A 27,880-nucleotide genomic window follows, 5' to 3' on the forward strand; every position below is an offset into this window, starting at 1 on the left:
TCTGGCTATAAACTAGCTTTTCCAGTAAGACAACTGGTAAAATCAGATTAAAGGCCAGCTGCCTGCGAGCAGCAGTTCCGGGAACTTTTTCCTGACTAACCAGATCTTTTTTTTTTTTTTTAAATATTTATTTATGTATTTATTATGTATACAGGGTTCTGCCTGCATGTACAGCTGTAGGGCAGAAGAGGGCATCAGATCACATTACAGATGGTTGTGAGCCACCATGTGGTTGCTGGGAATTGAACTCAGGACCTTTGGAAGAGCAAGTGGCGCTCTTAACAACTTTCCTTTCTCTCTGGAATTTCTCCCTCTTCTGTGATTATAGCAGCTGTAAAGGTAGACACCTGCTGGAGCATTCTAGAGTTAGGTATCCATAGCAACCCTCGCTTACACAAATACCCATACCCCAGTGCCTATAAAAACTCTGTGAAAATTGTGAATAAATGGGGCTTGATCAGAATCCAGACTTGCCCTCATTTCTTTGTGTCTCCTGTCCCCCCACTTGTCTGCCCCCTCCGCAGGTACCCATTTAAGACCCTGAAGGCCGGGACACCTGGGTTCGATTCCCAGCACCTACAGGTTCTCTCAGTCTCCTCAGTTTCCTGCTCCTGTAGCTTCTGGGATAGCTAATGCAGCTGAGGAGTATTAAACAGGCAGAGGGTCTGTCCTCATACTTTCTCAGTCTCTTAAGCACCAATGATATAGCTGTGGGTTTGCTGTTTCTATTCTAGTGAACGGCAGACAACTGGTTCTAAAGGTTGATGTACCTGCTGAGCTCACATTTAGACTCTCAAACTCAAGGTTATTCTCAGATGACGGAATAAATCTGTTCCTGGTCACAGAGTTTTCTTTCCCTATGTTCGTCACTGAGTCAAGCCTCCCATTGCCTGCACTTTTCCGTTAGTCAACATCTGGCCCTCTTGCTCTCCACAGCCACCTGCCAGGGCCGTCTCTCTTCCTGGAACAGATGAAATTCAGGTTCCTGGTTTGTGTTTATTCCCTGCTTTCAAGCTCCCATAGTATCTCCATTTTTACACAATAATTTTTGTCTCAGGATGGCATCCAACCATTGCTCTCCGAGCCATGGAAACTGACAAAATGGGATTCCTCTCCATTGCTGACTCATCTGTTGGAGAAAAAAAACAAAAACCCGCAACTGGACCAAGACTAATGCGGGGAGGGGGGGGGAGGGTGCTGTGGGCGTGTCCTGTGGGGAGGCCTGCCCATCTCTCTCTACCCAGGCTGGCTTGTCTTTCAGATGAGGTCACCCCCGCCAGGGTGGGCGTGTCATAATCTCTGGAGATGTGATTGGTGTGGTTTACTCCCCCTCCTAACCCGCCCCTCCCCCCCCCCCCGTGGGACACCTGTTTTTTTCCTCCAGATTTTTGGGTATCCAGTCATCACCTTTGTGAAACTGTGGAGTTCTTCCGTCTTTCATCTTTGGAAGAGAGTGTGTTTCCCTTCAAACTCAGTCTTCTCCTTCACTTGGGCACACAGAAGCAGCTTGAAATCTGCCATTTAATCTGAGAGTCACAGTTAGTTAACCTGAAAGTCAGGTGGAGAGGAGCTGGGAGGAGTTGAGGGAGGGGAAACCATAAGCAGGATATATTATGTGAGGGAAAAAACCCCTATTTTAATTAAAAAACAAAACAACAACAAAAAAACCTTTCTTTTTTAAGTTGTCATGGTTGTGATGTTTTGAAGATTTCTTTTGGTTTAAAATGAGGGAAAACACGCCAACAGCACAAGGAAAACACAAAAGGATGACTGAGTCATCTCGGCAGACAAATCCCCTCTTTGGGCCACTTTGATGTCAAGCCTTTTAAAACCACAAACTCCATTAAGACTTCTGCATTAGTGACTATTTAATTGCTGCTGTAAAACACCATGACCAGGGCAACTTATAAAAGAAAGGCTTTCTTATTTATTTGTTTGTGTTTTCTTTTATTAAAATAGATTTTTTTTTCTCTCACACATAATATATCCTGATGACTAGGGGCTGGAGAGACAGCTCATCAGTTAAGAGCACTGGCTGCTCTCCCAGAGGTCCTGAGTTCAATTCCCAGCACCCACATGGCAACTCACAACCATCTATAACTTTAGTCCTGTGAGATCCAATGCCCTCTTCTGCTGTACTGATGTACCTGGAGACAAAACACCCATATACACAAAATAAATAAAGCTTAATGTATATATGCATATATATTAGTTTCCCCTCTCTCTACTCCTCCCAATTCCTCTTCAACTCTCCTAGTACCTGGATCCAACCTCTTTCTGTGCCTCATTAGAAAACAAACAGGCTTTGAAGGGATAATATAATATAATATAATATAATATGATTAAGAAAACCTAATATATAAGAATTGGGCAAAACAACCAAACAGGAAATAACTACAAGAAAGGGCACAAGAAGCGTGACTTACTGGTTTGCCTACTTGTGAATCCCATAAAACATTAATCTGGAAGCCATAAGTAAAGTAAAATTAAAATAAACAATAATTAAAAAAAAAAAGAGGGCTAGAGAGATGGCTCAGAGGTTAAGAGCACTGGCTATTCTTCCAAAGATCCTGAATTCAACTCCCAGCAACCACATGGTGGCTCACAACAATCTATAATGAGATCTGGTGCCCTATTCTGTAGTGCGAGCGTATATGTAGGAAGAACACTGTATACATAATAAATAACTAAATCTAAAGAAAAAAAAAAAAGGAAACGCAAAGCCCTGACAAGACATAAGATGAGGGGCCTCGGAAGATGCCTTTTAGTTCATTTTCTTTTGGCCATGTGCTGCTGGGCAATGCAACTTACCTTTAAGAATAGTTTAAAGTGCATTCCCCCCAGTGAGACTCCCTTGGAGAAAACTAAAATTTCTTTTGCAATTAGTTATCAACTGGAGATTGCTTCTCAGTTGGGGATGGGCGCATGTGTCCACTTCTCCTTTCAGCTATAGGGCTCCATCTGGTCCAGACCCCGTGCATGCCAACTCCTTCTCCATGAGTTTATGTGTGCATGAACTCGGGATCATTAATTGCATGGTCAGGTTGATTAAGAGGGTCTTGCTTTCTTGGCGTCCTCCATCTGCTCTGGCTTTTACACTCTTTCTTCTTCTTCTGCAGGATTCCCTGAGCCCTTCGGGGAGGGATTTGATAGAGGGTTGAGTGCTCAGGGTCTCTCACTCCCTGCATAACGTCTGGCTGTGGGTTTCTGTATTTGTTCCCATCTTCTACAGGAGGAGGCTTCTCTCATGATGGCTGAGCAAGGCACCGATCTAGGACTATAGTAAAATGTCTACATTCTTTTTGTAGAACAGTCAAATTGGGTTTTACCCTCCCTAGGCTGTCTACTCTCAGGTTCTTGTCCACCTAAGTGCTGTCGGGTATGGGTGCCAACTCAAGGAGTGGACCCTAAGTCAAGTCAGATACTGGTTGGTTGCTCCCACAAGTTTTGTGTCACCACTGCACTAGCATATCTTGCAGTCAGGACACCATTGTAGTGTAGCTAGCTAGGTGTTTACATCTCTCTCCTTTAGTAGCATGCAGAGAACTTTCCTGTACCAAAAAAAAAAAAAAAAAAAAAAAAAAAAGAAAGAAAGAAAGAAAGAAAGAAAAGCTAACATGTAGGAGTAAAGGCTCTATGTAGGTACCAGTTCAACTTTTCCATATTCTATGAGTTGTGTATTGTCTTTAGCAATGAGGCTTTGCTACCCTTTATTAGGTTTCCATACTGCCCCCTCAAATGGCCCTTAATTTATCTGTCTCTTGACACATTGCCTCCTTTGTCACCCTCTTCTCCCCTCCCCTTCCCCACTTGGTTCTCCTAACCCAGCTCCCCCCATCGATCTATAACTATATGCTATATTCTCCTTTCCAAGGGAGATCTATTTACTCCCCAACACACACGCCCCAGTCCCTTACTCTATATCTAACGTCTGTGGGTCTGCGCATTGTAGCTCGGCTATCACTGATTTGACATCTGATATTTCTATATAAGTGAATACATACTAATTCCATACACTTACCTGCAAAATTCATAATTTCATGTTTTCGTTTGTTTGTTTGTTTTTTCGAGACAGGGTTTCTCTGTGTAGCCTTGACTGTCTTAGACTATGATTGTAGACCAGGCTGGCCTCAAACTCACAGCGATTCACCTGCCTCTGCCTCCCGAGTGCTAGGATTAAAGGCGTGTGCCACCACCACCTGGCAATTTCTTTCTTTCTTTTTTTTCTTTTCTTTCTTTTGTTTTGTTTTGTTTGTTCAATACAGGGTTTCTCTGTGTAGCCTTGGCTGTCCTAGACTCACTTTGTAGACCAGGCTGGCCTCAAACTCACAGTGATCTGCCTGCCTCTGCCTCCCTGAGTGCTGGGATTAAAGGTGAGTGCCACCACACTGGGCTGTGATTTCATTTTTTAAATGGCTAATACTCCATTGTATAAATGTACCACGCTTTCTGTATCCATTCTTCTACTGAGGGACATCTAGGCTGCTTCCAATTTCTGGCTATTATGAATAGAGCAGCATGAACATGGTGGAGCAAATGTCTCTGTAGTAGAATGAAGCATCCTCTGGGTAGATGCCCAAGAGTAGTATAGCTGGATCTTGAGTAAATTGATGTTCATCTTCCTGAGGAACAACCAAAGTGATTTCCATAGTGACTGTGTACATACGTTTGTATGCCCAACAGTAGTGGGTGAGTGTTCGCCTTACTCTATGTCCTTGCCAGCAAGAGCTGTCACTTGTTTTATTGATCTTGGCTAATCTGATGGGTGTAAAATGAGATCTCAAAGTAGATTTGACTTGCATTTCCCTGATGGCCAAGATGTTGAACATTTCTTTGTTTCTCAGCCATCTGAGGTTCTTTTTTTTTTTTTTTTTTTTTTTTTTAGAATTCTCTGTTTAGATCTATAGCCCCCACCCCCAAATATTTTGAGGCCAGGCGTGGTGGCACATGCCTTTAATCCTAGCACTCAGGAGGCAGAGGCATGCTGTGAGTTCGGCTAGGCTAGCCTGGTCTACAAAATGAGTCCAGGACAGCCAAGGCTACACAGAGAAACCCTGTCTCAAATGAGGCAGAGTTATATAGCCCTGGCCATCCTGTAACTAACTCCCTCTGTAGACCAGGCTGGCCTTGAACTCAGAGATTCACCTGCCTCTGCCTCTCAAGTTCTGGGATTAAAGGCATGCGCCACCACCATCCAGCTTATACCTCATTTTTTAAACTTTTTTTTTTTTTTCAAAACAAGGTTTCTCTGTGTAATAGCTCCAGCAATCCTGAACCTTGCTTTGTAGACCAGGCTGGCCTTGCCTGCCTCTGCCTCCTGAATGTTGGGACTAAAGGCACGTGCCACCACTGCCTGACTACTGTACCTCCTTTTAAAATTGTTATTTGTTTTCTTGATTTTAAAAAAATTACATATTTTGGATATTTTTTCTGTCAGCTGTGTACTGGTAAAAAAAAATCTTTTCTTGTTCTGTAGGCTGTTGCTTTGTGTGAAAGACAGTGTCCTTTGCCATTCAGAAGCTTTTCAGTTTCATGAGGTCTCATTTATTAATTATTGATCTTAGTGTCTGTTCAGAAAGTGATTTCTTGTGCCAATGAGTTTAAGGCTGCTCTCAAGTTTCTCTTTTATAGATTTCAGTGTATCTGGTTTTACATTGAGGTCTTCAATCCATTTGGAGTTGAGTTTTGTACAGGGTGATAAGTACGGATCTATTTGGATTCTTCTACTCACAGCCAGCACCAATTGTTAAAGACAGTGTGTATGTCTGGCTTCTTTATAAAAAGTCAGTCATCCATAGGGGTGTAGATGTGAGTCTGAGTCTTCAATTGATTCCATCGATCAACCTGTCTGTTTCTGTACCAAGACAGGTGTTTTTATTGCAATAGCTCTGTAGTACAACTTGAAATCAGGGGTGCTGATACCTCTAGCAGTTCTTTTATTATTCAGAATTGTCTTAGCTATCCTGTGTGTGTGTTTCCATATAAAGCTAAAATTTGTCTTTTTAGGATCTGTGAAGAATTGTATTAGGATTTTTTAAATGGGAATTTCATTTAATCTATAGATTGCTTTTGGTCAGATAGCAATTGTTACTATATTAATCATACTGATCCATGAACATGGAAGATCGTTCCATCTTCTCTTCTTCAATGTCTTAAAAGTTTTTTTTAGCATACAAGTTTTTTATTTGCTTGGTTAGAGTCACCCCCAAGATATTTTATATTATTTGAGGCTATTGTGAAAGGTGTTGTTTCCCTGCTTTTTCTCTCAGTCTGTTTGTCATTTGTATACAGGAGGGCTACCCATTTTTGTGTGTTAATTTTGTATCTAGCTGTTGCAGGATATTGGATCCCATTGTGAAGCCTGAGATTATAAACTGTAAAAACCTGTTTTTAACTGTGGTGTGGTTCAATCTTTGATCCAAGAACGCTCTGTTTACTGTAAACAAGTGCTTGTGTTTTGGCTCAGCCCTAGCACACACCTTTAACCCAAGAGCTTTCTGAATTAAATACAGTTAACCCTAGGTCAAGAGGTGGAGCAAGCAAGCTGACTGAAAAGAAGTGAACATGAGAAAAAAAGACCATAGTGAGTGAGAGGAAGCCCAGAGAAAGGGCTTTTTCCTCCTGTGACATCAGCTGAGCAGGAACGTCAGATGGGTGCTTTCTCTGCCTCTCTGAGCTAGCAGGTTTTCACCCCAGCATCTGGCTCCTGAGTCTTTAGTAGTAAAATCGAATGATTGGGATTTTCTTTCTTTATAACAACATCCAGCTACTTGCTAAAGTATCAGCCATAGGAGTTGCCTGATGAAATTTTTAGGGTGACGTATGCATATTATATTATCTACAAATAATGATACTATGACTTTCTCTTTCCAAATTGTATCCCCCTGACCTCCTTCATTGCTCTAGCTAAGACTTCAAGTACTATATTGAATAGCTATGGAAAGGGTGGACAACCTTGTTTTGTTCCTGATTTTAGGAGGATGGCTTTGAGTTTCTCCACATAAGTTGATGTTGGCTGCAGACTTATAAACTGCCTTTATGAGCCACAATGCGGTTGCTGGGAATTGAACTCAGAACCTCTGAAAGAGAAGACAATGCTCTTAACTGCTGAGCCATCTCTCCAGCCCTGTAAACTGCCTTTATTATGTTGAGGTATGCCGCTGGTATTTCTCACCCCTCCAGGCCTTTTATCATGAAGGGGTGTTGAATTTTGTCAAAGGCCTTTTCTGTATCTAATGACATGATTGTGTGTCTTTTAATTTGTTTATATGGGGGATACATTTATCAATTTACATATGTTGAACTATCTCTGCGCCTCTGAGGTTGAAGCCTGCTTGATCACAATCGATGACCTTTTTGACTCATTGTGTTCGTGGATTCAGTTTGCAAGGTTTTAATTTTTTTAAAAAATTTTTTAATTAATTTATTCTTGTTGCATCTCAATGGTTATCCCATCCCTTGTATCCTCCCATTCTTCCCTCCCTCCCATTTTCCCCTTATTCCCCTCCCCTATGACTGTTCCTGAGAGGGATTACCTCCCTCTGTATATGCTCATAGGGTATCAAGTCTCTTCTCGGTAACCTGCTGTCCTTCCTCTGAGTGCCACCAGGTCTCCCCCTCCAGGGGACATGGTCAAATGTGAGGCACCAGAATATGTGAGAAAGTCATATCCCACTCTCCACTCAACTGTGGAGACTGTTCTGACCATTGGCTAGATCTGGGTAGGGGTTAAATTTTTTTTTTTAATTTTATATTTAATAGAGAAATTGGTCTGTTATTCTCACTGGCTGGTGAGGGGGCGCAGCTTTAATTCTCTTTCATAATTTGGTCTTTATGTGGTTTGGGTATCAGAGTTAACTGTAGCTTCATAGAATGAATTCAGCAATGTCCTTTCCGATTCTGTCTTGTAGAATATTTTTAGAGTATTGGCATTCACTCTTCTTTGAAAGTCTGGTAGAATTCTGTGCTGAAACCATCTTGTTAGAGGTCAGAAGAGAGAACTAAACAGCCCACAGCTAGAGTGGTTGTGAGCTACTCAATGTGTATGCTGAGAAACAAATGTGGATTCTCTAGAGAGCAGCAAGTACCCTTAACCTCTGAGCCATCTCTCCAGGCCTCATAATTGATTGATGACTGATTGGTTGATTGACTGAGATAAGGTCTCTTGTAGCCTAGGCTGGCCTTGGACTCTGAATATAGCCAAGGATGACTTTAATGTATTTATTTTTATTTAGTACATGGATGTTTTATCCTGCATGTATGTCTGTGTGGAGGAGTCTGGTCCACTGGAACTGGGGTCATAGGCAGTTGTGAGTTGCCATGTGGGTGCTGGCAATTGAACCCAGGTCCTTTGGAAGAGCAGCAGGTGCTCTTAACCACGGAGCCATCTCTCCAGCCCCCAAGGATGACTTTAAACTCCTGTCTCTACTTCCTAAGTGATAATATAATAGATATTATATATTATAAATAATATATGCAATATATCTATTTTTATAATATATAGAAAAATAGAGAAATGCATCTTTAATAGATAACATAAATGTGCCATCTTGCCTTGTTTGTACCATGCTGGAATTGTACATGGGCCTTATGGATGTACTTTATCACCTGAGCTACATCCTCAGCCTCCAGATGATCAGTTTGAAAGCAAAATTATAATTTAGGAAGAACAGTGATGAACTAATAGAATCATATAAGTTTCCTTTTTCTTTCTAAAATTTTATTTATTTGGTGTTTGCCTTCGTGTGTGTATATGTGTGTGTGTGTGTGTGTGTGTGTGAGAGAGAGAGAGAGAGAGAGAGAGAGAGAGAGAGAGAATAGATTTATATAATTCACAGTGTGGATGTGAAGATCAGCAGACAAGTTTTAGGACCTTGGTTCTCTCCTTCCACCCTGTTTTGTTCGGAGTTTTGGTATTTCTTTTCTAAAAATTATTGTTTGTGTATGTGCATGCATACATGTGCACAGATGACGGTAGCAGTGCTGTGCCGCAGTGTGCTTTGAGGCTAGATCCCTCCTGCTGCTTCTGCTGCTGTGCTCTGTATTCAGGCTTGCTTGCACCTTGCAGTAGATGTGCTGGCTAGGATCACAGATGTATACTCTGCATTCAGACGAATATGCAGGCTCAGGGCTTGAATACTGGCCGTTAGAACTGCATGGCAAGACTTTTATTTTTCTGAGACAGGGTTTCTCTGTGTAGCCTAGGCTGTCCTGGACTCACTTTGTAGACCAGGCTGGCTTCAAATTCACAGAGATCCACCTGCCTCTGCCTCCTGAGTGCTGGGATTATAGGCGTGTGCCACTGTGCCTGGCTCATGGCAATAAATTTTCCCAGTCAAGAGTCACTGCCTAGAATCAGGTACAATTTCTCCTTGAGAAAGATCTTTTCCTTTAAATCACCATATGACTTAGTTCTCAGGTTTCTTGTTTGTTTGCTGACTAAAGTATATTATCTGAAAATTTCAGTGCTTATCTCAGCTTTGTGCTTTCTATTAAACCAATCAACTATGTTTGATTCAATTTACTTAAACCCCATTCAACATGACTTTAATCATGAAGGTCCAAAAATGGAAGGAGAGTTAAAAAGGGTGGCAGGGGCGGGGCGGGGGTGGGGGTGGGGGTGGGGAGTGGCGTGGCGGTGATGAGAGGGGGAGGAAAGAAAACTGTTGTTGGGTGTAGCTGCTCAGGTCACAGCTGGTGACCACAGCCTTGTGGTCAGTTGTCATGGTTGACACATGCTCCTGCAAACATAAAGTCTGCTTCCTCCACCTCTCACAGTTAAGGTGTACATTTTGTTCTCTCCTCTCCCCCCCAAGCAAAGGAGATAAAGGGGAGCATCCGTAATATTACGCAACCTGGTGACAGCCTTTGTTCCTGCCCAGTCTGGCCCTCAGGGTAAAACTCAGTGCTCCTCTTTATTCATTCTAAGAAAGAAAATCCATTCTGGGAGGCACTGGACTCTGGAGGAAAGCTTTGCAGAGAAAGCAGGCTGATGGGTTACATCACACATCGCAAAATGAAATTTAATAAACCCCCCACTAAGCTGTTCTGTAGTCCCCTTAAGTTCATCTGATGTGCCAGCTACGCCTGCTCACAGGCAGCCTCCCAGTTCCTAAGAGCTTCTGTCCAAACTCCTAAATCTATTTTTCTCTTGCAGAGTGTTTTTTTTGTTTCTCTTGTCTTCATCATTTTTTCATCTTAACCCCTGTTATAGAAAGTAAGAAATAAAACAAACAAGCAAACAAACAACAACACAACAAAACTCCACAAAAAACTTCCTGGGGCTAGAGTGCAGCTCTGTGATGAAACACACCCTTAGCATTCATGAGGCCCTGGGTCCAATCCCCAGCACCTGATGAACAAGTAAACAGGGGAGAATTTTCTTTGTTTGAAAATATTATTTTCAGTCACATGATGAGAAAGCCACAATGAAGTGAAGATTTTAGGTATGTGTAACTGAGAGAATTAGGGATTACAAACTCCCAGAATTTTAGCTATAGGGCTGTGTATTTAGCTCAGCTGCAAAGTGCTTGAATGGTATATGTGAAAGTCTGGCTTGATTAGATTCTTAACCCTGGATGGGGGTGTGGGGGTGTGGGCTGAGGTGCGGGGAGCTTAATGTGGAGGTGCACACCAGAGGCCAGCCTTGTGACACAGAGAGAGACACTGTCTTAAAAAGCAAAACCATGCCGGGTGGTGGTGCTCTTCTTTAATCCCAGCAGAGGCAGGCGGATCATTGTGAGTTTAAGACCAGCCTGGTCTACAAAGCAAGTCCAGGACAATCAGGGCTAAAACAGAGAAACCTTGTCTCAAAACAAACAAACAAAACAAAACAAAAACAAACAAAACCATGGGGTGGGGGTGGTGGAAGGCAGGCAGGGGGTGGGGGGCTAGAGAGATGGGTCAGCAGGTAAGAGGCTGTTCTTCCAGTGGACTGGGGTTCAGTTCTCAGCACCCACTCAGTCACTCACAATATCTGTAACTCTGGTTCTTTTTTGGGGGGATCTGATGGCCTCCAAGGGCAGGGAACACATGTGGTGCAGTTATAAACATGTAGGCACATGCTCATCCACATAATATACAAATAAATAAATCTTAACACAACCTTGGCAGGGGGATGTGAGCCTGTAATCCCATCACTTGGGAGGCAGAAGCAGCATGCTTGATCCAAGTTCATGGCCAGCCTAGTTTACCAAGCAATTTTAATTTTATGGGCATTTGTGTTTTGCCTGCATGTATGTCTGGTGGTGTTAGATTCCCTGGAACTGGAGTTGCAGACTGCCGTGAGCTGCCACATAGGTGCTGGGAATTGAACCCCAGAACTCTGGAGGAGCAGCCAGTGCTCCTAACTCACTGAGACATTTCTCCAGGGCCCCATTTCCCTTCTTAAGGTAGATGGGTTGTAGTTTGGTGTGGCCAGATTACTAAAATCATGGCCAATGGGGTGGCTTAGAGCCAAGCACGGTGGTTCATACCTAACAGTCCCAGCACTCAGGGGATTGAGGCAGGAGAACTGCTGCAAATTTGAGGCTGGCCTGAGATAAACAGTGAATCAGGCCAGCTTGGTCTATAAAATGAGAGTCTGCTTCAAAACAAAAATGAAACAAAGTCATTTGATTAAAAGGAAGGAAGCTGTGTGTTGATTTCTTCCTTTTCCTAATTCACTGGAGTGGAAAATCAGACCAGACAGCCACACAGCTTGGGTCAGTCTAGCAAAGACAACACTCTCATAGCACCTTGCTACTCCTAGTGTGAGCCTTGGCTCAGTACCTGCAGTGCCTCCTATGAGTCTGTGAGTAAGGCAGAATCCTGAGCCCCTTTCCAGACGTGCTAAATCATAGTCTGCAGTCTAACGAGATGCCCATGTGTTTAAGAGGAACACTGGAGCCCTGTGGTAGATGGAATCCTGAATGTCAACCGCTGAAACTCCTATACCTACCTACCTTTGATTCCTTCTAATTTTCTTTTAATGTTGGTAAAATACACATAACGTACAACTTTATGATGAGCTGGGTTAGAGCTCAGTGGAGAAGCGTGTATGAGACCCTAGGTTCAACACACACACAACTGTGTGTGGGGTGTGCGTGTGCATGTGTGTGTGTGTGCATATGTCTCTGTGTGCATACCCTAAGTGCGCACTCCCTCAGTCCCACGGCAACCTTGTTTGACAATAATGCGCTGGTGTTAAGTACACACGCGGTGCTGTGAAACCCTCACCACCAACCGTCTCTAGGGCTCTTTTCATCCTATAAAAGTGGCTCTTGAAACTCTATACCCATCACACAGCAACTGCCCTGTTTGTTATGCCCCACCCCAACAGACCCTGGAGCCAGAATTTTACTTTGGGATGGTTAGGAAAGAGAAACAAATCTCTAAGTTACCCACTGCTCAGATGCCCTCTCGTAGGACAAAAGAGTTGATTTCCTCAGCTGCTGGGAGTTGGTCCAGGCCCTCTAGAATAACAGAACTCACCAGTGTCTTTCTAGGGTCGGCAAGTTCACATCCAAAAGATGGAGGCCGGCAATGTCATGTTCCTAAGTTGGGGTAGCTCCAGAGCAGTGGTTCTTAACCTTTTTAGTGCTGTGACCTCATGATGTGGTGACCCACCAGCCATAAATTATTTTCATTGTTACTTAATAGCTATAATTTTGTTACTATTATGAATTGTAATATAAACATCTGATATATAGGATGGTCTTAGGTGACCCCTGTGAAAGGATTGTTTGACCCACAAAGGGTTCTCGACCCACAAGTCGCGAACTGCTGCTCTAAAGCCTCAATATTTAAACTATGTGACCCAAGGGGGTTGAATAACTGAACATGGGGGTTGCAAAAATGTTGGTTAGTAAAATGTTTCTGAATGCATGAGTGGTCTTTAAAAATTAATTCAACATGCCGGGCGTCATGGCGCGTGCCTTTAATCCCAGCACTCTGGAGGCAGAGGCAGGCGGATCTCTGTGAGTTCGAGGCTAGCCTGGTCTACAAAGTGAGTCCAGGACAGCCAAGGCTACACAGAGAGACCCTGTCTTGAAAATAACAACAACAACAACAACAACAATTCAACTACAAATGCAGGATTCCCACAGTGTCTCTGGCAGCCTGTGCCTGTGCTACATGTGTGTCTTCTTCAATCCAGCCTTGGTCCAAAATGTGCAGCATGCCATCACACGTGCCAGTGATGGCTGATTAGAACACCCCTACTCAGACTCAAGACTATTGCATGTTATGAATTGCAGTGCTTTTATTGCACAAACAAATTCTTCTGTTCTTATAGAAACATAGTGATTTTATTATGGGAAACAAATATTTTAAATATTTTCTCATCATCATTCCTCAGCACGTATGTATAAGTTGAGTATATATGTAGGCTTTTTATTGTGTGAGAATATTTTGGCTTTATAAATTCTGATTTTTTCATGAAAAAAAAATAAGTGAATTTGATTTGGGAATGGGACAGAATTTGTAACAATGTCTGAAATGGCCATAAACACACGTCTGTCTTTTTTTTTTACTGTGTATTTATGTGAGGATATATTCTTCAAATGAATGATTATAAAATCAATCCTGGGGAGGTGGCTCAATTGGCCATGTGCTTCTCTCCCATACACAAAGTTCTGGGTTCAACCCTCAGTACCACATGAGCAAGGCAGCGGTAGGCAACTGAAATCCCAGCACTTGGGAGGTAGAGGCAGGAGGCTCAGAAGTTCAAGGACATTCTCTGAAACAGCAGATTTGAAGCCAGGCTGGTCTACAAGAGACTGACTCACAAAAAGAAGGAGGAGGAAGAGCAGGAGGAGGAGGAAGAGGAGGAGGAAAGATTCTTTGCATCCAGAAACATAAATTACGTAGCCATAGGGCTGGAGAGATTGCTCGTTAGCTAAAGTAATTGCATGAGGTCCAGAGTTCAGAACACCAGACCTACATGAAACTTGAGTAGACATAACAGCCTGCCAGTAACCGTGTCACTCAAATGGCAAAGACAGTGCATCTTTTGGGCAAGCTGGCTAGCTAGGCTAGATAAATTCCATTCAGCTTCAGTGGGAGACTGTGTGTGCCTCAGTAAATAAAGTAGAGAAAGGTTGAGGAAGACAACCTCTGCTCTCCACATGCACACACACACATATGTGCATGCCAAAAAACAAAAACAAAAACAAAAACAAAAAACCCCTCAGTAGAGACTTACTCCTTTGTTGTTGTTGTTGGTGCTATTTGAGACAAAGTCTCTCTATGAGGCTCTGGCTGTCCTGGAACTTACTATCTAGACAGAAAGCTTCTTGCTTGTGCTCCTGAATGAAGAATTAAAGGCCCATACCACCATTCCCCTCTGACTTAATATTTATGTAAAAATAAAGGAATGTACTCGGGAGGGAGAGGCAGGCGGAGAGTTCGAGGCCAGCCTGGTCTACAAAGCAAGTCCAGGCCAGCCAAGGCTACACAGAGAGACCCTGTCTCGAAAAACTAATAAAGAAAGAAAGAAAGAAAGAAAGAAAGAAAGAAAAATAATTGCATCCTCTCATTAGAAGTTGTATTTGTATCTTGTGTCTCTGATAAATAGTAAAATTGTATGTATGTTGAAGAAAGGTTTTAAGATAAATTTTCTTCACAGTTTATTATCAGTAAATGTTTGGCTTGTAGACTTATAATATGCCCATGCTAGGCTGCAGACAAATGTCTATGGAGCAGAAGGGACAACAGGGGAAAAATCTGATCAGCCCTGTTCCAAAGGACCATTCCAACTTGGCACTTCTTTTGAGTTTGTAGTCATTGTCTTTGTTAGGGTTACTAGGATTGTGATGAAACAGAGGCCACAGAGGCTGCTACTTGCTGGCTTGTTCCTCATAGCTCGCTCAGCCTGCTTTCTTATAGAAGCCAGAGGAGGCCCCACCCACAATGGCTGGGCCCTCCCACATCGATCACTGAGAAGATGCCTTACAGTCTATCTACAGCCTCATCTTATAGAGGCAATTTCTTCAACTGAGGTTCCCACTTCTCCAGTGACTCTAGCTTGTGTGAAGTTGACTTAAAACTAGCCAGCACAATCATACACACACACACACACACACACACACACATACATATATATTTAAATATATATATATATATATATATATATATATATATATATATATATATTTAAAACTATGATGTGATAACACCAAGCCTGTCTTTTTTCCATTCCCCACCAATCAGAGTTTCTCTGTGTAGCTCTGGCTGTCCTGGATCTCACTCTCTAGACCAGGCTGGCCTCGAACTCACAGAGATCCATCTGCCTCTGCCTCCAGAGTTCTGGGTTTAAAAGCTTGCTCCACCACCTCCCAGCTCCATTCTTTTTAATTTGGTTTTAAGATTCATTTTGTATTTTATATGTCTGACTCTTCTGCCTGCCTCTGTGTGTGTGTGTGTGTGTGTGTGTGTGTGTATGTGTGTGTGTGTGTGTGGTGTGGTGTGTGCCTGGTGCCTGTGGAGGCCAGAAGAGGGCGCTGGGCCCCTTAGAACTGGAATAGGAGGTGCAGGAAACTGGACGTGGGTCCCTTGCAAGAGCCAGTGTCCTTAACTGTTGAGTCAGCTCTCCATCCCCTTTCTCTTTCATCTTTTGTTTTGTTTTTCGAGACAGGGTTTCTCCGTGTAGCCTTGGCTGTCCTGGACTCACTTTTTAGACCAGGCTGGCCTTGAACTCACAGTGATCCACCTGCCTCATCGTCCCAAGTCCTGGGATTAAAGTGTGCGCCACCACTGCCCAGCTTCTCTTTCATTCTTAAATACAGTCTCCAATGGAGCTTAATGGTAGAGTGTTTCTTAGCATGCACAAGTCCTAAGATCTCTCTCCAGTGCCACAAAATAACAAACACAGGCCGGGCATAGTGGTGCACGCCTTTAATCCCAGCACCTGGGAGGCAGAGGCAGGTGGATCACTGTGAGTTCGAGGGCAGCCTGGTCTACAAAGTGAGTCCAGAACAGCCAAGGCTACACAGAGAAATCTTGTCTTGAAACACCCCCCTCCCCTGCAAAATAAAAAAATAAAAAAACAACAAAAGCCACCACCACCACCAACAACAAATACCAGTGTCCTAGAGGGCATGGTAGCTCATGCCTGTGATGCTAGCTAGCATTTTGTGGTTGGTTAAGGCAAAGAGTTACTACCAGTTGGAGCCCATCCTGGGCTACACAGTGAGTTCCAGGTCACTTTGGTCTAAAGAAAAAGACTCTGTCACAAAACAAATGAAAGTTCCTCCAATCTCTTCTCTTCTCTTCTCTTCTCTTCTCTTCTCTCTCTCTCTCTCTCTCTCTCTCTCTCTCTCTCTCTCTCTCTCTGTCTCTCTCTCTCTGTCTCTCTCTCTCTCGCCCCCCCTTTGTGCGTGTCTCTCTGTGTCTGTCTGTCTGTCTGTCTGTCTGTCTCCCTCTCTTTGTGTGTGTCTCTGTCTCTATCTCTGTCTCTGTCTATCTCTGTGGCTCTGTCTCTCTCTGTGTTTGCCTCTGTCTGTCTTTCTCAGGCCAACCTGATCTTTGCAGTGAGTTCCAGGGCAGCCAGAGCAAGAAGAGAGAACCTGTCTCAAAAAACAAAAACAAAAACAAAAAAACAAAACAAAAAAAAAACCCACCTGGGACATGAGGTTAGGATGTAGCTCAGTTGATAGAGTGCTTGCTTACCATGGACAAGCTCCAGGACAGCTCTCCAGCACCATACAAACTGGCTATGGTACACACTGGTAATCCCAACACCTGGGAGGCACGAGGTTCAAGGCCATCTTCAGTTACACAACAAGGTCAAGACCAGCCTGGGCTAAGTGAAACCCTGTCTCAAAACCAAAACAAACAGCCAGGTGCGGTGGCACATGCCTTTAATCCCAGCACCCGGAGGCAGAGGCAGGCGGATGGCTGTGAGTTCGAGGCTAGCCTGGTCTACAGAGTGAGTCTAGGACTGCCAGGTCTACAAGAGAAGCCTTGTCTTGAAAAACCAAAACCAAATCAAACCAAACAAACCAAACAACAACAACAACAAACCCCAAAACCAAAAAACCAAGAAGGCTGGAGAGATGGCTCATCAGTTTAAAGTGCTTGCTATTCTTGCAGAGGGCCTGGGCTTGGTTCCCAGCACCCACATAGTGGTTCAGAACAGTTTGTAACTTCAGTTCCAGGGAACACCCCCTTCTGACTTTTTTTGGCGTGACACACATATGGTGTACACACACACACACACACACACACACACACACACACACACAGGCAAAACAGTCACAAACATAAAATAAATGAATAGATACATTTTAAAGGGGAGGGAGTGGAGAGAAAGCTCATCAGGTAAAGGTGCTTGCCATGCAGACCTGGTGACACATGTTTAATCTCTAGAACACACATAAAGATGAAAGGAAAGAGCCGCCCCCACAAAGTTTCCTTCTCACCTCCTGCTGTGATCTGTGCATGTGCCCAGCCCCCCACGGTGTGCACACAATACGTTTTCAAAGCCTTTATCAAAACAAAAACCGAGAGGAAACTCTGACTTTATGTGATAGATAAATAGCTATGGTTAGGTAAGTATAAACAGGATTTTCACTGGTAACTACAAGAGCCATCAAAAGTTGTGAGGGATCCAAGATAATTAACTCTGCAGTGGACAGCCTCCTAGACCTCGGTCCATTACATCCCGACCTAAGGACACTCCCATGGAAACCAAAATGCCTCCACTTTGAGAATCGCAGCTCAAAGAAGGCATTATTATGAATGATTAAAATAAATTAGTTATTGTGTATACTTTTTATGGTGTCAAGGAAGGGCCATAGAATTTTTTTCCATAAATGGTTCCTGCGAGTCTTGGCAGGTAATTGTTTGCCTCATTTATTAGCATTTTTACAAATAGGGAGACAAGCTCAGAGAGAGGAGGCCACTTGTACCGAGGCACAGAGTGAGGAGTTAGTTACAGATCTCTGCCTTACCCTACCCAGCTCATTATACCTCCCACTGAGATGGCATAGGAATCCCAGCACTCAGGGAGGCAGAGGCAGCTGGATCTCTGTCAGTTCGAGGCCAGCCTCATCTACAGATTGAGTTTCAGGACAGCCAGGACTACACAGAGAAACCTTGTCTTAAACAAAAGAAAACAAAAAAAGAAACAAAGAAAGAAAAAAGAAAAGAAAAATGGTGTGTCTCTGGTTGAGGGCCCAATGGTGAAATTGCTGAGGTCTTGGCATTTTCTCTCACTGCAGTCCCTAGGGAACACCATTGCCTATGCTCTGGTTCCTGCCCTTCTGCCCGCCCTGTTTCCATGGACACAGTTGCTCTTCAGGAAAACTTACCTCTGCTTGATTTCCTGTAGAGTAACAAAAAGGATCTAGAGGAATTTTCATTCAGAACATGGCTGCTCAGGTCTGTGTGATCTGGGTGGAATATAAACATACCTTTAGTACAGACAGAGGCAAACAGATCTGAGTTCAAGGCCAGCTTGGTATAGAGCAAGTATCAAGTAAAGAAATGCTTAGGTCCAGGTGTAGTGGTGCACGCCTTTAACCTCAAACAATGAAGGTAAAGTTACTTTGTAGAGGGAAGCACCCATGTTTGAAAGTGATATCTACTTGAGTGGCGGAAAAAGTGACAAATCAGAGAAAGATTTGACAGAATAAGATATTCCCAGTTCTTACAAGAACAGAGAGGAAAGGGAAGGTACTTAAAGAGCAATACAGGGAGAGGGGGAGGTTTTACCGGACAGTGATAGGGATTCAGGTTGCAAAGAGAGAACTCAGGTGAGAATACCTGGATGAGCCAGAGAACGAGAAGGAGCTAGGAGGTTAGAGCAGATTGCTGGTATTAGTTTGAGGCCGAGAGAGAAGCCAGATTGAATAAATCAGCTGGGAGAGGAGTTTGAGCCAGAACCGCTGAGTTGAACCAGCCAGCCCAGAGCTTAGTAAGAACGAGAAAGGGTGAGCTTACTAAGCAGTAAGTCTCAGAGGCTCAAAACATTCTAGGCCTAGATTAGATTGAAGGCTAGAAGCTTCTAGGACTAAGGCTAGGTTAGCAGACAGAGGCTTGTGAGCCTTGGAGATGACAATGACATCAGGAAAATAAAAGTTCCTTTTATAGACATGTTCTTTTCTGATTGGTTGTATTGTTTTTTATCCTAGAACTCTTCCTCTGTAGGAGCCTGACATGGGCACAAGGGCTGGCCCGGTAGCCTGTGTCATCCTTCACTCAGTGAAGTCTTTCTTCCAAAATCCAGTCAGTTCAGTACATGGGAATTTACAATTACAATGTCATTCTCTAGCTCCTTGAGGAGGTGGGTGGTGAGGGAGTGTGAGGTCAGGGTGGGGGTAATCTCAGCCCTGGTGACTATGTTAGCTTTATGTTTCTGAGCCTCGAGTTGGCAGGCCACTTAACGGCCATACCCCTCAAAGCAGGCAGTGGCTGGAGAAGTGACAGGGGAAACAAGGCCTGTCTTCTGGAAGCCTTTCTTTTTTTTTTTTTTTCCTCCTTTATTAATTTATTCTTGTTACATCTCAATGGTTATTCCATCCCTTGTATCCTCCCATTCTTCCCTCCCTCCCAATTTCCCCTTATTCCCCTCCCCTATGACTGTTCCTGAGGGGGATTACCTCCCCCTCTATATGATCATAGAGTATCAAGTCTCTTCTTTGGAAGCCTTTCTTTTTATAAAGAGTAAACGATTAAAATATCTTAACTTCATAACAGATGCAAGGACATCATGGAATACAGTATGAACTATTCAGGGACATTTACAATGAAGCCTTGATTTAAATTCCCAGCTCCTGATTGGCCAATGGAGATATGTAGTTTTCTTTGACTTGAATTAAAAGCTGAACTAGCACTTTAGACATTTCCCTAGGGCAGTTGTTCTCAGTCTTCCTAGCACTTTGACCCATTAATACTGATCCTCACATTGTGGTGACTCCCTACTATAAAATTACTTTTGTTGCTACTTCATAATTGTGATTTTCCTGCTGTTATGAATCATAATGTAAATATGCATGTTTTCCAATGGTCTTAGGCTATCCCTGTAACAGGGTCATTTAATCCCCAAAGGTGTCAAGACCCACAGGTTACAAACCACTGCCATAAGATATGAATTAATGGGGCTGGAGAGATGACTCAGAGGTTAAGAGCACTGTCTGCTCTTCCAAAGGTCCTGAGTTCAATTCCCAATGACCACACGATGGCTCATGACCATCTATAGTGAGATCTGGTACCCTCTTCTGGTGTGCAGGTGCACATGCAAGCAGAACACTGTATAAATAATAAATAAATCTTTTTTAAAAAAGATATCAATTAAAATCACAACCAAATCCTGAAGAGATTTTAAAAGTCACACACACACACAAAAATGGAACGACACTTGTGCTCATGGATTGGAAGACTTTATATTGTTCCTATGTCAATACCACTCAAAGCAACATACAGACTTAGTATAGACACTAGGAAAATTCCAATAGCATTTTTTTTTTTCAGAATTAGAATTTGGAACTGGAGAGATAGATCAGCAGTTGGGAACACTTGCTGCTCTTCTGAAGAACCCGTGTTTGGTTCCCAGCACCCATGTTTGGTTCCCACCCACACTGGGTGTCCTACAACCATTTGCAACTCAAGCAACAGGGGATCTAACACCCTTCACTGGCTTCCATAGGCACACATGGCATACACTGATAGACATGTACAAACATTTTTTTATGAGACAAGGTTTCTCTGGATAGCCCTGGCTATACTTGAACCCACTCTGTAGACTAGGCTGGCCTCAAACTCAAAATTCATGTGCCTCTGCCTCCCAAATGCTGGGATCAAAAGCATGTGCCAGCACCACCTAATACATTAATTTTTTTAATTTAAAAAATGTAGGCAGCTGGGCATGGTGGCACTTGCCTGTAATCCCAGTACTTGGGAGGCAGAGGCAGGTGGATCTCTGTGAGTTTGACACCAGCCTGGTCTACAAAGTGTGTTCAGGACAGCCAGGGCTATACAGAGAAACCCTATCTTGAAAAACAAAAACAAAAACAAAAATTTAGTTTTAGAGTTGGGTAGTGGTGGTACATGTTTTTAATCTCAGCACTGGGAAGGCAGAAGCAGGAGGATCTCTGTGAGTTTGAAGCCAGCCTGGTCTACAGAGTTCTAGAACAGCCAAGGTTACATAGTGAGATACTGTCTAGAAACCTACAAGAAGAACATTATGATGGGTGGATTTGGGCGCAGGGGTTCTGCTCAAACTACAGCACCAGCCAAGGAAAATACATGCAGTAAACTTCAAACCTTGAACCAGATCTAACCAATGGACAGGACATTCTCTAAAGTTGAGTGGAGAGTGGAAAATGGAGACTGACTTTCATACGAACTCAGGTGCACCCTTTTTGACCATGTCCCCTTGATGGGGAGACCTAGTGGCACTCAGAGGAAGGATAGCAGGCTACCAAGAAGAGACTTGATACCCTATGAACATATACAGGGGAGGAGGTTCCCCCAAGTCATAGTCATAGGGGAGGGGAGTAGGGGGTAAGCAGGAGGGAGGGAGGAATGGGAGGATACAAGGGATGGGATAACAACTGAGATGTAATTTGAATGAATTAATTTTAAAAATATATTTAAAAAACAAAATCAAAATAATAAATAGCTAAATTAATTAATTAATAAATAGCTTTTATGTTATGTGAATATGTTTTTGTTTTAATCCAGTGTGGCATATGGGATATGGGACTGCTTCAGTTTGTCCACAACCATTGGCTATAATTATCTCATGCTCTAAGAGGGACATGATTTTTGCCAGCTGCAGATTGTTTAGTTCTGGGGACTCTGGAGAAGGTATAAATGTGAGAGCCCTGAGAGGGTCTGTGGTGGCTGCTGCTCCCCCTGCTGCTGGCCCTGTTGCTCTTGGTCCCTGTTGCTGCTGTTATGCTTGCTATTGCTGGATTGCTAGATTGCTGGTTTGCTGGATTGCTGGATATTCTGATGCCAAAAATTGGATTTACCCCTAGGAACCCGACATCCCTAATCAGCAGGAAGTAGTCTAAAGAGGTCTACACCCCCTTTTCTTTCTAATCTTCTTTCTCTACTACCTAGTATTGGGGGGTAAAAGGACTAGGGTGGTAGATATAAGAACCCAATAAAGTAGCTTTCAAAAGTGCACCTACACTCTGTGAAGGCATAGGTTTTTATAACTCTGTGGTTTGCATTTGCTGGAGCTAGGAACATTCCAGAAGGTCTGTTCCAGAGCCATTATGTTATACTTGATAATTCCAGCTCAGACCCCCTGGGAGGAAAAGCAAAGCTAGGGCAAATGCAATAAGCATGAGCTGCCTACATTAATTCTTCTTGATCTCCTGGGGACCTAGTCATTTTGTTGCTGTGCTAGTGGCCTTCTGAAATTCTTGTTGAATTCAGCTGCTCTTTTTGGGGGGAAAATGGTGTGTGTGTGTGTGTGAGATATGATAAAGAGAATAAGAAAAAGTAAGTCATGAATATTTCCTACTTTTCCTATTACAATACAAAGACTTTCTTAACTGGTACCACAGGTCTGTGAAGACGTCCAAAGATGCTGAAAATGAAGTTTAGGTACACACTGCTTTGCTGTCTCTCCATCTCTCAGAAATCAGGCCAGAGTTCCCCATTTTGCAGGTGTCTCTCTGGGACAGAGTGTTGATTAAAAAAAGTAAGCCATCAGGCTGGCCTCAAATCTATGATCCTATAGTACCCCAACTAGTGAGATTACAGGTGTATGCCATTGTGAAGTACTGAAAAACTATTTTAAAATCAACTTCAATATATATATATATTGAATACACACACACACACACACACACACACACACACACACACACACACAAGTTTCTATCAAAGTATTCACTGTGCCTAGCAATAAGCAAGTTCTAGGTTGGGCAAAAATTCAAAGGTAGCATAAAGCCTAAGTATGGTAGAAACATGAGCTGTGAAGCTTTGTATAAAACCTCTATGGGCAGAGTTTCATTAAAACTGTTTTGAAAGCCCTATTTTTATAACATGATGCCTTGGAATTTATTCTTTGCTTCTTTTGGTGGATGGTGGGTCACTGTGATTGAAATAGGGTCTCATTGTAGCCCATCCTGACCTGAAGTTTCTGGATAGCCAACAATGACCCTGACCTTTTGATTCTCCTGCCTCCATTTTAAGAGTTCTGGGATTAAAGGCAGGGACCAGCCTGCTTGGTTGTCAACTTGACTACATCTGGAATGAACTACAATCCAGAAATTGAAGGTACACCTATGGGGAAAAAATTTTTTTTTTGGCTTGGTTTGAAGTCTGTAAGTCCACTTCTAATCTACACCTTTGAAATAGGAAGGGACACATCTTTAATCTGTGTCTTTAATCTTCTACTGAAAGTCTGTATAAGGAAGGAGGAAGCTTCTGCTCTTTCTTTGCTTGCCCACACCTTGGTGGCACATCCATTCCTTCAATGGCATTGGAACCTACTTCTTTATGATTCCAGCATATACTGAAGACCAGCCAAGATATCCTCGTCAACTGAACAACTATTATATTCTTGGACTTTCTGTTCCCAGCCGGCCATAGTTGGTTTAGCTGAACTGTAGCCTGTAAATCATTCTAATAAATCCCCATAGACAGACAGACAGACAGACAGACACACACACACACACACACACACATCTCCCATATATATGTGTATATAATTCTATATAAGTTCTTTTACTCTAGAGAACTTTGATCAATACACACCATCCAGGCTTCCTTTTTCTTTTCTTTTCCAATGAAAAAAAAATCCAACCTTTAACACTATAAACTTTTGAAAACCTTTCCACAATTTGGCATTAAAGTTTTAAAATGTTCATAGCCTTTGACCCAGCAATCCTGGCTCTTGGCAATACATTCTAAGAAAAACATTGTGAATACACGAGGCTGTAGCCTTAGTTTAACAGTGCTGTGTTAAAAACAGCCTAACTTAAAAAACAAAACAAAAAAACCAGCCTAACTAAAAAAAACAAAACAAAACCAAAAAAACCAAAACAAACAAACAAAAAACCAACAACAAAAACCAGCCCAACTGAACAACGAGAATAGCAAAAAGGACAAGTAAATATGGATTATTTTGCAACTGCTAAAATTTATAATTAGGCAAACTATGTGGTAACTTGAAAAACAGCTCCTGAGATCATGTTACTTGAGGTAACCAGGAGACGCATGTATACATGCCTCGGGATTCAACTATTTCAATTTGCAGTTTCAAAATGAGGAAACAAAAGGAAAACACAAGGGAAAATAGAAAGAGTGTTGTTAGACAGTGAGGTTGTGGAGGTTTTGTTTCTTTTTAAATTTACTCTATTCTTATACTATTATTGTTTGTCTTATTTTTTTAAAAAAATGAGGTGGCATCCTAGAAATTCAACTCTTGCTTTTGAGAGTTTAAAGGGTTTGAAAGGAGCCTGGAGAGATAGCTCAGAGGTTAAGTTCACTGGCTGCTCTTTCAAAGGTCCCGAGTTCAATTCCCAGCAACCACATGGTGGCTCACAACCATCTATAATGTGATCTGATGCCCTCTTCTGGTGTGCAGGTGTACGTGTAGTTAGAACACTGTATACATAATAAATAAATAAATAAATAAATAAATAAATAAATAAATAAAAGGTTTGGAAGAATAACTACCTCCTAGGTTACAGCGGAAAGCAGGGTACCCTAAGAGGTGAGTGGCTAAAATTATCACGGTCACTGTGATTCACACGAGCACTTGCTGTTTTTCTAAGCACTTACTATTTTCCAAGAGTGTTTTACTTCTGTTTGAAAGCCTTTTCTTCCTAATCTATCACTTTGGTCTGCTTCCTGGGCTATCTCTGGAACTGCTTCCTGCCACCTTTGATGCCCGACATGTCCTCTTCAGCCCCTTCCCCAGACCCTGATTCCAAGTTCTGTTTTCCTTCTTGTGTTGAGACCATGCTAGTGTGTTGCCCAGGCAAGCCCTGTAGTTGGCACGTTTCTGCTTCCATTTCCCTAGCTGGGAGTACAGACTGTGCCACCACCCCGCTCAGACCAGGATTTATGCCTAGATGGGATTGAAGAATGTCACACAGTGTAGAATGGGCTCGGGGACGGTGGCTCCTGGAGCCTGTGAAAAGAGCATTGTAATGAGAATTTTGGTGTTTTGGTGTTCCTTTAAAAACACAGAAGTATTATAAGAATATGCTTTTGTTTTAATCCCAGGTGTGGGGCATGGGACTGCTTTGCAGCAGGTGACTATGATTTGCCTCATGCTCTAGAGGGGACATGATTTTGTCAGCTGCAGGTAGTTTCTGCAACTGTGTGACATTTGGAATTCTGGAGCTTTGTCAGAGGATATATAAATGCTAGGGCTCTGATAGGTGGGTTGTTGTTGGTTATTGGTTGCTATTGGCTTCAATTTGTTAAGTAGTCATAGGCAAAGAAGAAAAAAAAGAAGAGGAGGAGGAGGAGGAGAGGAAATTAGATATCCTGACAGCAAAGATCAAACTTGCCCCAAGGAGCTTGATTTCCCCCCAATCATCAGGAAGTAGTATAATGATAGTGTCTCCCCCTTTCCGATCCCTGACTTTATTTAAGGATCTCTTTTCTTTCCTATCTGTCCTTTTTCCTCTCATTTCTAGTGTTAAAGGGTTGAAATGGTAGAAAAGGGGTGGAAAAGGGTTGAAGAAAGGAGAACCCATAAAGCAGTTAATCTGGTTACAGAGCACCCCCACTCACTGTGTGGGGAGTCAGAAACCTCACCCGACAGGACAGCTGGATAGAAGCACACAGTGGAAATGGATCCTCTGGAAGTGAGGCTCGTTGTCAAGACAACTGATGAGACCCAAGGATTAGATGGTGGCAACGAAGCAATAACAACCTCCTCATTTGATTAAAAAAAAAATCAATTCTTTTTTTTTCTAAAGATTTATTTATTTATTTATTTATTTATTTATTTATTTATTTATTTATTATGTAGACAGTGTTCTGCCTACATGTAACACCTGCATGCCGGAAGAGGGCACCAGATCTCATTATAGATGGTTTTGAGCCACCATGTAGTTTGCTGGGAATTGAACTCATGACCTTTGGAAGAATAGACAGTGCTCTTAACCTCTGAGCCATCTCTCCAGCCCTTGAATTTTTTTTTAATAATAGTTTGTATCACATTTGATCCATTTATGTGTCTGTATGTTGTGTGTGGTAGCATGTGAAGGCCAAAGGATGACTTGTGGGGGTCAGCACTCTCTCTCATAAGGACTCCAGGGTTAGAACTCAGGTCTAGGGCTTGCTGGCAAGTGTCTTTGCCGCTGAGCCATCTTGCTGGCCTTCATTTGATGGTTTAAGGCTACATAGAACATCCTTGTTTGTAGAAATATATACCTAAGCATTAGAGTGGCTGGTAACAGGTCACTACGTTAGCATCTTACTCTGCTCTGTGTATGTGTGTGTGTGATATGCACATTTGTGCTTGAATGTGGTGTGTATGATATGTGCACATGTGTGCTTGAATGTGAGAGGGCCAGAGACCCTCAGATAGCTTACTCTATTACTCTCTGTTTTGTTCTCTCAAGATCCCTCTTTGGCCTGGAACTAGATGACAATCAACAAGCCCAGCAATCCTACTGTCTCCAGCCTCACAGTGCTGGAGTGACAGGTCAGGATGGCCATGCTCATCTTTTTGCTTGGGTGCTGGGGTTTCCAGGTTGGGTCCTTATGTTTGTGCAGCTAACTCCCACCCACTGAGTCTTTAGCCCCAACATCTTACTTTTAATGATTTTTGAAGGGAAAATTTTTTGTACTATATTTACTCATTTCCTACAAGTTTCAAGTTATTTAAAAACTGGAAAAATAAAATTTTACATACACATATATATTATACACACATACACACACACATATTAGAGAGAAAGCTACTCAGTGGTATTTCAGAAAAGACAATAACAGAGCGAGCAGAGTAGGAGCGAAGAGTGCTTAAAATGTTCTACAAACTTGTTTATTGTCACAGAAAAGATATGCTTCGAAAGAGAAAGGATCTAACTTGAAATAACTGAATACTTTTGGTATTTGTTGATGGTATTGGGAATCAGACTGGCCTTGAGCAGCACGGCCCTTGACATGAGTAGAGAATGAAAAACAACCGAAAAGCTGGGGTTGGGTAGTCTGTGCAGGCTTTTATGGAGCCACACTTACCAGTGTAGTAACCTCAGCGTGTTTACTTTATGAGCAACAAGGAAGGGGTTGACGAGTCTCAAAAGGAGGTCTCTGTCGGTCAACAGTTTCCAGCTCTACCCATGCAGGAAGAGGAAGGTGCAGTTGCTGGGTTTGCCACACACTAGTTAATTGCTCATAAACACATGTATGCTCACATACTGTCAGTATTCAAACTCTGACTCCAGGAAGGCTTCTCTTCCCGTCAGAGTTTCGCTAACTCAGGGTTTACTGTTCCCATAAGTCTGAGGTGCTGGGGTCTAGACATGTGTATGCCAGCTAAGTGCTCTGCCACTGACTGTGTGTGGACCCTAGGTCCAAAATTTTGAGATTTTCTTACAACTCTGCTCAAAAATTTAATAATTAAAAAAGTATGTATTTATTTATTTTTATTTTATATATATTGGTGTTCTGTTTGCTTATATGTGTGAGTGAGAGTGTCAGATCCCCTGGAACTGGAGTTACAGACAGTTCTGAGCTGCCATGTGGGTGCTGGAAATTGAACCCAGTGCTCTTAACCACTGAGCCATCTCTCCAGCCCCTGGTAATTGTTTGGAGAGAGTTCCACACTCAATTCTACATTCACGCTAGACTATAACTTAACTCACTTTTGGCTTTCCTCAGCGGGTGCAAGTGTAGAGAAGCAACAGGGCTGGGATGGATGCTCAATGGATGAAGACCTTGCTCAAAAGCTGGAAGGCCTGAGTTTAGTCCCATC

At 42.7% G+C, this 27,880-nt stretch overlaps 1 long non-coding RNA gene across 1 annotated transcript; it reads right to left on the reverse strand.

The window, feature by feature from the left end:
• Positions 1-83: 83 nt before the first annotated feature.
• LOC311593383 lies at positions 84-27,880 on the reverse strand. Its single transcript, XR_014777677.1, has 4 exons — positions 27,771-27,880; positions 2,812-3,132; positions 1,408-1,526; positions 84-1,129 (listed from the first exon to the last, which is right to left on the reverse strand). It is a non-coding gene; the product is annotated as an uncharacterized lncRNA (long non-coding RNA).

Source organism: Acomys minous, assembly GCF_964271855.1.
Source record: "Acomys minous genome assembly, chromosome: 3".
NCBI lineage: Eukaryota > Metazoa > Chordata > Mammalia > Rodentia > Muridae > Acomys > Acomys minous.